Here is a 9,664-nt window from a genome sequence, read left to right on the forward strand (position 1 = left end):
AATATGTATATTTAAAAAAATATTATTCTATTTATATGTTGACCTGCACGCTCAGATGTTTGTGTGTTTGTTTTTGGGGTGAACGTGATCGTTGTGTAGAAGAGACACATTGGAACTTGTGTGTTTGCTCTTGTCCTTCATCTGTTTGCTCTTCATTTGCGCCTCATCACATTCACACTCCTCAGGTTGTTTGTGGCCATTTTGTGTTTCTGCTTTCCTTTGTTTTTAAATTAAATTGTAAAAAAAATGTCTTGCCCTTGATGACGTTGCTATGGCGACTGCTGCCAAACTTCCAAAAGTTGGTTTCCTTTGTGTCATGTTGCCTGGCGACAGTCAAGGAGTGGAATTACAAACTGTTAAATGTTTTACAAACTAATTTATAGTTTTATTTTACATTTTGTGGAAGAGACTTAATATTTAAATATTCGTTTAGCTCAGTTTGCTGCTGTCAATCATCCTTCATCTTTTCATCTTCACTCCATCTCTATTTATTTTCCGTCAGAGTGAGACCTCCTGTTTACTCTCATCGCTTTGGCAGCCATGTTGTTGTTTGTTTTTTGCCTTTAAAGTGTTTAAAAACTCTTTCCCTTGATGACGTTGCTACGGCAACTGCTGCCAAACTTCCAAAAGTTGGTTCATGTTGCCTAGCAACAGTCGGGGAGTCAATTCCAAACTGTTATCCACACAAAGTAGTTTTCACCCGACAAAAGGCGACGTTTTCAGCTTTAAATCTGATAAAACTTCATCAGAAACTAGAAATGAGACTTGAATGAGTCACGTGACCTCACAGACTCGAACGCTTCGGACGCCGTGTCTAGCTCCGCCTCCTTAGCGCCTGACTCGTGTGTGTCGTGTGGTTTAACGTGTGTTTGTGTATCACGTACTGTAACGCTGCTCGTGCCTCAGCACCTCACACGTCTCATCACCATGTGTGTGTCTGTGTTCTGCTTCCTGGTTCGTCCCCCCCCCCTCACACACTGTGGGTGGTCCGCACCGCGGGGGGTCCACGTGGTTTCCTCTGGAGTTTGATGGTGAACGTAGTGAAGTGACGAGTTGTTGACAATGTTTCATTCTCACAATGTTTTGGCACTTGACCACACGACTGATGCATTGTGGGGGATCGACCTTCAGTTTCTGTACCGTGATGAAAAGATGGAGTGACAGGTGTGAATATTCAGGATCTTTGATTTGACTTGTGCCCCAACACGTGTGTGTTTGTATTGTAAATATATGATGTTGTTAAATAAAATATTCATCCTGTAACGAGATCTTTGTCTGAATCAAATGATTCAATACAACAGGAAACATCAGTGATATCAATTAATATCAATTATCATCAATAACTGGAAGGACACAAGAATAATTAACACCTTATGAGGACTGTGTTTATTTTATTAGTAAAGAATCATTTACCAAATGTCTTTTATAATCTGTTATCTATTAAACATCTTTGATTATTAGGATTCATAAGTATTTTTCATCAATTATGTTTATTAACCAGTCTTTTGTTAACTTCATGAGGATATGTATGTTTTTAAATCAGAGTTGAAATTCGACGTTGATGAAAAGTTTCAGATAGAAACTCTACCTGTGGAAAACATGTTGCATTGTGGGAAATGTAGGACCTCTGATTTTGTGTCTCTGCCTTTCTCTCCTTCTGTCTCCCTCTCTCTCCTTCCTTCTCCCTCTCTCCTTCTGTCTCCCATTCTCCTTCTGTCTCCCTCTCTCCCCCTCTCTCCTTCTGTCTCCCTCTCTCCTTCTGTCTCCCATTCTCCTTCTGTCTCCCTCTCTCCCCCTCTCTCCTTCTGTCTCCCTCTCTCCTTCTGGCTCCCTCTCTCTCCTTCTGTCTCCCTCTCTCCCCCCTCTCCTCCATCTCTCCTTCTGTCTCCCTCTCTCCTTCTGTCTCCCTCTCTCCCCCTCTCTCCTTGTGTCTCCCTGTCTCTCCTTCCTTCTCCCTCTCTCCTTCTGTCTCCCTCTCTCCCTCTGTCTCCCTCTCTCCCCCTCTCTTCTTCTGTCTCCCTCTCTCCCCCTCTCTCCTTCTGTCTCCCTCTCTCCTTCTGGCTCCCTCTCTCTCCTTCTGTCTCCCTCTCTCCCCCCTCTCCTCCATCTCTCCTTCTGTCTCCCTCTCTCCTTCTGTCTCCCTCTCTCCCCCTCTCTCCTTGTGTCTCCCTGTCTCTCCTTCCTTCTCCCTCTCTCCTTCTGTCTCCCTCTCTCCTTCTGTCTCCCTCTCTTCCCCTCTCTCCTTGTGTCTCCCTGTCTCTCCTTCCTTCTCCCTCTCTCCTTCTGTCTCCCTCTTTCCTTCTGTCTCCCTCTCTCTCCTTCTGTCTCCCTCTTTCTCCTTCCTTCTCCCTCTCTCCTTCTGTCTCCCCCTTTCTCCTTCTGTCTCCCTCTCTCCTTCTGTCTCCCTCTCTCTCCTTCTGTCTCCCTCTCTCTCCTTCTGTCTCCCTCTCTCTTTCTGTCTCCCTCTTTCTCCTTCCTTCTCCCTTTCTCCTTCCTTCTCCCTCTCTCCTTCTGTCTCCCTCTCTCCCCCCTCTCTCTCCTTATGTCTCCCTCTCTCCCCCCCTCTCTCTCCTTATGTCTCCCTCTCTCTCCTTCTGTCTCTCCCTCTCTCCCCCCTCTCCTCCATCTCTCCTTCTGTCTCCCCCTGCCCCCCACTCTCTCTCCCCCCACTCTCTCCCCCTGACCCCCACCGGCAGCTCGTCATTCCCTCGCGCCGGAAGAGGCGGGGACCAGAAGGAGGCGTGGTCCTCACAAACACATCAGCTGCAAATGTATGCAAATCAGTGAAAGCACCATCTCTCCTCCTCCTCCTCCTCCTGCTCTTCATCATCATCATCCTCCTCCTCTTCCTCTGTATCTTCACCCCCCCCCCCCCCCCTTCTTCTTCATCCTCTGCTTCTAAAGGAAAAGAGCAACAACAACCAGCAGCAGCTCCGCGTGTCCCCGGCAGCTCGTCCAGGCTGCAGCCGGCCACGGAGCAGCGGAGACGGGTAAGAGCCGAGCGGAGCCCCGGTGGAGCCCCGGTGCTCCGCCAGACTGCTGCCCGGGCTAGCGGCGTGCTAACCCGGGCAGCAGCGTCCCGGGGCTCCGGTGGGAACATGGAGGGCAGCTAGCTAGCGTTAGCCCGGGTTGGTGTGTGTTTAGCCCGGGTTGGTGTGTGTGTCCGCGGCTGTGGAGACACTGGAGCCTCCGGGAGGAAGCTTCTGAAATCCAGAGAATTCAGATCAGATGACGGGACAGTGGAGAACATGGAGGAGCCTCATCTGGAAATATCATAAATCAGATTAATACAGAAACTCAACCTGAGCATTATTTAGATTGATCTGCTCCAAACAGGAAGATCCTCATTTTAATAATCAAATTATATATGGTTGTTATTGTTGCTGTCTAGGTTTTAATATCTGCAGTTTGCAATTATAAGAAAACACAGATAAATGATTTAATTACAAATCCAATATGCAATAATATGTTTTTCATTTAATGTGAGGATTTATTAATATGTAACAACAACAAAATAACAAAACACAAATGCAAACATATGTGAGATGATTCAGACAACACATGTGATGAAATATATATATATATAATATATAATATAATAGATTATATATATATTATATATATATATATATATATATAATCTATACCTATATAAGCTCTTAAACAACCAATCACAAGATATTCAAAAATATTAATTTATTAGTTTATGTGTGAACTGTTGTGTCTCTAATGATTTCGGTCTCTATCCCACTTGTGCCTTAATATCAAATGTGCTGAGATTTGGTGTCATACAAATATTAAGTTGATATTTTTATATAGAATCTTGTGAATTTTTTATCTCAGTCCAGTTTCAGTTCATACAGTAAATATCTGAAATCAAGTGAAGATGAAAAACAATATTATTTATTGAAGGTGAGGAATCTTTGTTATTCTGTGAACTTCTGTCTCAGATGATGTGTTGAACTTCTCACCTGGAATTTACCTCAGATTCTCAACCTGCTGGTTATATTTGTGAATTTATATTTTGTGGATATAAACTATGTTGATATTTTATTACATCTTTGCTATTATATAAGGAAGGAAGTCTAACTGTCTTATGCGTTTGTCATCATCCATAAATATACTAGATTTAATAGATTTATATATGTTTTATTGAAAAGCTTGGCTTTTAGTGCATTCGTAAATTGGGTAAATCTTGTCAAAATATAGAAATACTGCAAATAAGTGAATTTTAATAAGTGATTAGTGAACTGATCAGTTATTGATTTTCATTTTTCCAGTAACTCCTGTAAAAGCTTTTTCTGTTCCTGACTCACACAGTTTGATTCACTGAAATTCTGCAGGAAAGTATTTGTGTTTTAGTGAAATTGTAAAAAAAAATCATATTTAAAACCAAGCGTTTGACGTACGTGTCCTCTTCTGTCACCTCCTCTGTCTCCTTCTTCTGTGTCCTCCTCTGTCACCTCCTGTCTCCTCCTCTGTCTCTTCCTCTGTCTCCTCCTGTCTCCTCCTCTGTCTCCTCCTCTGTCTCCTCCTCTGTGTGCTCCTCTGTCTCCTCCTCTGTGTCCTCCTCTGTGTCCTCCTCTGTCTCCTCCTCTGTCTCCTCCTCTGTGTCCTCCTCTGTCTCCTCCTCTGTCTCCTCCCCTGTGTCGTCCTCTGTCTCCTCCTCTGTGTCGTCCTCTGTGTCGTCCTCTGTGTCGTTCTCTGTCTCCTCCTCTGTGTCCTCCTCTGTCTCCTCCTCTGTCTTCTCCTGTCTCCTCTGTGTCCTCCTCTGTCTTCTCCTCTGTGTCCTCCTCTGTCTCCTCCTCTGTCTCCTCCTCTGTGTCCTCCTCTGTCTCCTCCTCTGTGTCCTGCTCTGTCTCCTCCTCTGTCTCCTCCTCTTTCTCCTCCTCTGTCTCCTCCTCTGTATCGTCCTCTGTCTCCTCCTCTGTGTCGTCCTCTGTGTCGTCCTCTGTGTCGTCCTCTGTCTCCTCCTCTGTGTCCTCCTCTGTCTCCTCCTCTGTGTCCTCCTCTGTCTCCTCCTCTGTCACCTCCTCTGTGTCCTCCTCTGTGTCCTCCTCTGTCTCCTCCTCTGTCTCCTCCTCTGTGTCCTCCTCTGTCTCCTCCTCTGTGTCCTCCTCTGTGTCCTCCTCTGTGTCCTCCTCTGTCTCCTCTTCTGTCTCCTCCTCTGTCTCCTTCTCTGTCTCCTCCTCTGTGTGCTCCTCTGTCTCCTCCTCTGTCACCTCCTCTGTGTCCTCCTCTGTGTCCTCCTCTGTCTCCTCCTCTGTCTCCTCCTCTGTGTGCTCCTCTGTCTCCTCCTCTGTGTCCTCCTCTGTCTCCTCCTCTGTCTCCTCCTCTGTCTCCTCCTCTGTCTCCTCCTCTGTGTCCTCCTCTGTCTCCTCCTCTGTGTCCTCCTCTGTGTCCTCCTCTGTCTCCTCTGTCTCCTCTTCTGTCTCCTCCTCTGTCTCCTTCTCTGTCTCCTCCTCTGTCTCCTCTTCTGTGTCCTCCTCTGTCTCCTCCTCTGTCTCCTCCTCTGTGTCCTCCTCTGTGTCCTACTCTGTCTCCTCCTCTGTGTCCTCCTCTGTCTCCTCCTCTGTGTGCTCCTCTGTCTCCTCCTCTGTGTCCTCCTCTGTGTCCTCCTCTGTCTCCTCCTCTGTCTCCTCCTCTGTGTCCTCCTCTGTCTCCTCCTCTGTGTCCTCCTCTGTCTCCTCGTCTGTCACCTCCTCTGTCTCCTCCTCTGTGTCCTCCTCTATCTCCTCCTCTGTGTCCTCCTCTGTCTCCTCCTCTGTGTGCTCCTCTGTCTCCTCCTCTGTGTCCTCCTCTGTGTCCTCCTCTGTCTCCTCCTCTGTCTCCTCCTCTGTGTCCTCCTCTGTCTCCTCCTCTGTGTCCTCCTCTGTCTCCTCCTCTGTCTCCTCTGTCTCCTCTTCTGTCTTCTCCTCTGTTTCCTTCTCTGTCTCCTCCTCTGTCTCCTCTTCTGTGTCCTCCTCTGTCTCCTCCTCTGTGTCCTCCTCTGTCTCCTCCTCTGTCTCCTCCTCTGTGTCCTCCTCTGTCTCCTCCTCTGTGTCCTCCTCTGTCTCCTCGTCTGTCACCTCCTCTGTCTCCTCCTCTGTGTCCTCCTCTATCTCCTCCTCTGTGTCCTCCTCTGTCTCCTCCTCTGTCTCCTCCTCTGTGTGCTCCTCTGTCTCCTCCTCTGTGTCCTCCTCTGTGTCCTCCTCTGTCTCCTCCTCTGTCTCCTCCTCTGTGTCCTCCTCTGTCTCCTCCTCTGTGTCCTCCTCTGTCTCCTCCTCTGTTTCCTCTGTCTCCTCTTCTGTCTCCTCCTCTGTCTCCTTCTCTGTCTCCTCCTCTGTGTGCTCCTCTGTCTCCTCCTCTGTGTCCTCCTCTGTGTCCTCCTCTGTCTCCTCCTCTGTCTCCTCCTCTGTGTCCTCCTCTGTCTCCTCCTCTGTCTCCTTCTCTGTCTCCTCCTCTGTCTCCTCTTCTGTGTCCTCCTCTGTCTCCTCCTCTGTGTCCTCCTCTGTCTCCTCCTCTGTCTCCTCCTTTGTCTCCTCCTCTGCCTCCTCCTCTGTCTCCTGCTCTGTCTCCTCCTCTGTCACCTCCTCTGTCTCCTCCTCTGTCTCCTCCTCTGTCTCCTCCTCTGTGTCCTCCTCTGTCTCCTCCTCTGTCTCCTCCTCTGTCTCCTCTGTCACCTCCTCTGTCTCCTCCTCTGTGTCCTCCTCTATCTCCTCCTCTGTGTCCTCCTCTGTCTCCTCCTCTGTCTCCTCCTCTGTGTCCTCCTCTGTCTCCTCCTCTGTCTCCTCCTCTGTCACCTCCTCTGTCTCCTCCTCTGTCTCCTCCTCTGTCACCTCCTCTGTCTCCTCCTCTGTCTCCTCCTCTGTGTCCTCCTCTGTCTCCTCCTCTGTCTCCTCCTCTGTCTCCTCCTCTGTCTCCTCCTCTGTCTCCTCCTCTGTGTCCTCCTCTGTCTCCTCCTCTGTCTCCTCCTCTGTGTCCTCCTCTGTGTCCTCCTCTGTCTCCTCCTCTGTGTCCTCCTCTGTCTCCTCCTCTGTCTCATCCTCTGTCTCCTCCTCTGTCTCCTCCTCTGTCTCCTCCTCTGTGTCGTCCTCTGTCTCCTCAGCAGCCATGGAGACGGATGGAGAGCAGAACCAGCAGGGGGCCTCGACCAATGGGAGCGCTGCGTCCGGGACCACCGCTGCCCCCCCCTCCTCCCGCCCCTCTCCCATGAACTCCATGTCTCTGTATGAGCGGCAGGCGGTGCAGGTACGTGTGGGGGGTGGAGGGGGGGGGGGTTTGTTTACTGTCAATCATTCTGTCCAGTTTGATGAGGCTGTTTTTTCCTCTTGACACCTTTGTCAGAAAGATTTATCTCCAAGGAGGTGATTTATTCTTTCTTTATTCTTTAGTATGAGACCTGGTGGAATCAGGTTCAGGATCAGGTTCAGGATCAGGTTCATAAGGATCCTCAGGATCAGGTTCAGGATCAGGATCAGGATCAGGATTTACATTACATTACCTGTCATTTAGCTGACGCTTTTTGTCCAAAGCGACTTACATTTCAGGATCAGGATCAGGATCAGGATCAGGTTCAGGATCAGGATCAGGTTCAGGTTCAGGTTTAGGTTTAGGTTCAGGTTCAGGTTCAGGTTTAGGATCAGGTTTAGGATCAGGTTCAGGTTCAGGATCAGGGACAGGTTCAGGATCAGGATCATCAGGATCAGGATCAGGATCAGGTTCAGGATCAGGTTCAGGTTCAGGTTCAGGTTCAGGATCAGGATCAGGATCAGGATCAGGATCAGGTTCAGGTTCAGGATCAGGATCAGGTTCAGGATCAGGTCAGGATCAGGATCAGGTCAGGATCAGGATCATCAGGATCAGGTTCAGGATCAGGTTCAGGTTCAGGATCAGGATCAGGTTCAGGATCAGGATCAGGTTCAGGATCAGGATCAGGTTCAGGATCAGGATCAGGATCAGGATCAGGTTCAGGATCAGGATCAGGGACAGGATCAGGTCAGGTTCAGGATCAGGATCAGGTTCAGGATCGGGTTCAGGATCGGGTTCGGGTTCGGGTTCAGGGTCAGGTTCAGGATCAGGATCATCAGAATCATCAGGATCAGGTTCAGGTTCAGGTTCAGGATCAGGATCAGGATCAGGATCAGGTTCAGGATCAGGATCAGGATCAGGTTCAGGATCAGGATCATCAGGTTCAGGATCAGGTTCAGGATCAGGATCAGGTTCAGGTTTAGGTTCAGGTTCAGGATCAGGTTCAGGATCAGGTTCAGGATCAGGTTCAGGATCAGGATCAGGGGGCAGATCCAGGATTTGGACATTTTGAAAGTTTTCACAGGAAACAATTAATGTCTTTTGATGAAATAAAATCCGACAGATTTCGAGCTCTGATATTTATAAGTGTTGTGATTTGTTGCAGTTTGATTGATTTTAAGAAACCGTTTTATTGAACGTTGATATTTCATCTCGACCTTGTTAGAAAACAGAAACACTTTTCCCCGGTGTGTGTGAACGCAGCCTGTTTGTGTTGACGAGGGAGGAGGAGACAGGAAGTGCTTATTTATCCTGGTGAATTGTGATGTATGTGGAAGCTGCCGGACAGGAAGTGATGGAGTGGGGGGGTGAAGGAGGAGAGTGAGTCTCTCTGGGTGGATGGAGGCTCGGTGTGAGTTTCTCAGGCTCCTGTCACCATCTGTCTCCGTCACCACACCACACACACACACACACACACACACACACACACACACACACACACACACACACACACACACACACACACACACACACACAAACACACACACACACACACACCACACAGACACACACACACACACACACACACACACACACACACACACAAACACACACACACACACACACACACACACACACACACACACACACACACACACACACACACACACACACACACACACACAAACACACACACACACACACACCACACAGACACACACACACACACACACACACACACACACACACAAACACACACACACACACACACACACACACACACACACACACACACACACGAACCTGCCGCTGCCGCTGCCGCAACTGGTGATGCCAGTCTGCACTCGTACATCAGGCAGCTTCATCCCTCCTTCTCTGCCCTCGTTTCTCTTCCTCCTCTCACCTGTCCTCCCAGTTTTCATGGGACCACACTTCTTCACGTCCTCCTCTCTGACCTCTCTCTCTCTCTCTCTCTCTCTCTCTCTCCATGTCCTCCTCCTCCCTCCAGGCGCTGCAGGCGTTGCAGCGGCAGCCGAACGCAGCTCAGTACTTCCAGCAGCTGATGCTGCAGCAGCAGATCAACAACGCCCAGCTGCAGAACCTGGCCGCCGTGCAGCAGGTAAACGGGTCAGAACCGGTTATGTGGTTCAGGGATTTTAATGTTTATTCATAAATTCATAATATACAGAATCACTGAAGCAAAACAACCACAATGTGCGTCAAGCAACACAGAAACAAACACACAACTTTGAATTAGTTTGAACCAAAAACTTGGCTCTTCTCTTTTTCTTCTTATTCTCTTCCTCTTTTCTTCATCTCTATATGTTCTTCTCTTCATTCTCTTCATTCTTTCCTCTTCTTCTTCCTCACCTCTCCTTCCTCTTCCTCTTTTCTTCATCTCTTTATGTTCTTCTCTTCTTCTCTTCATTCTTTC

Source organism: Limanda limanda, chromosome 19 (genome assembly GCF_963576545.1).
Source record: "Limanda limanda chromosome 19, fLimLim1.1, whole genome shotgun sequence".
Classification (NCBI taxonomy): Eukaryota; Metazoa; Chordata; class Actinopteri; order Pleuronectiformes; family Pleuronectidae; genus Limanda; species Limanda limanda.